The following is a 648-nucleotide window of genomic DNA, read 5'->3' as shown; positions in this document are numbered from 1 at the left end:
CGTTTTAAATGAAGCACTATTTTTTATTGCCTTAATCATATCCTTATTTACTAGTATTACATCATAGGCCCAATCTGGAATTAGAAGAAGGGAATGGAGGAGCACATATGGTGACTCTGGGTGATCAAGTGGTGATGCAAAAGCTATTAGTGGTGAAACTGGAGAAATTGGGACTGACATGTAAGACTGGAACAGTAACTGGTAGTATGGTAGCAAATACATATATAAAATATTATTTGTTAGAATCATTAGATATTCTACAAAGCATTACAGTATGAAGATACATAAGGTACATAACAAGTGAATTCAAGTTTAAAGAGTAAACCTGCCACTGTCATAACTCTGTCTTATGTTTTTATTTATTTACTTGTAGAAAGGGTGAGTTTCCCCATGTTATAGTCTCTAAACTTGTATGTAGACCATTTTATGTCTGGACAGCTTATGCACATATGTTTATTGATTACTGGACTGCATAAAGGCCTTACATTCTGCGCGTTTGTCTTGTGTAGCAGCCATAGTCTGCAACCTGCACACAATACATACTCAATACACTGTCCAGGTTGGGTAATACCGGACCTCCCGGGATTTTGCTGTACTTAGACCTTATTAAATAATGCAGCAGCAACGAACTTTTGTCCTGTGCCACTT

The sequence above is a fragment of the Penaeus monodon genome, chromosome 20, assembly GCF_015228065.2.
Source record: "Penaeus monodon isolate SGIC_2016 chromosome 20, NSTDA_Pmon_1, whole genome shotgun sequence".
Classification (NCBI taxonomy): Eukaryota; Metazoa; Arthropoda; class Malacostraca; order Decapoda; family Penaeidae; genus Penaeus; species Penaeus monodon.
This window is presented reverse-complemented; position numbering follows the sequence as displayed.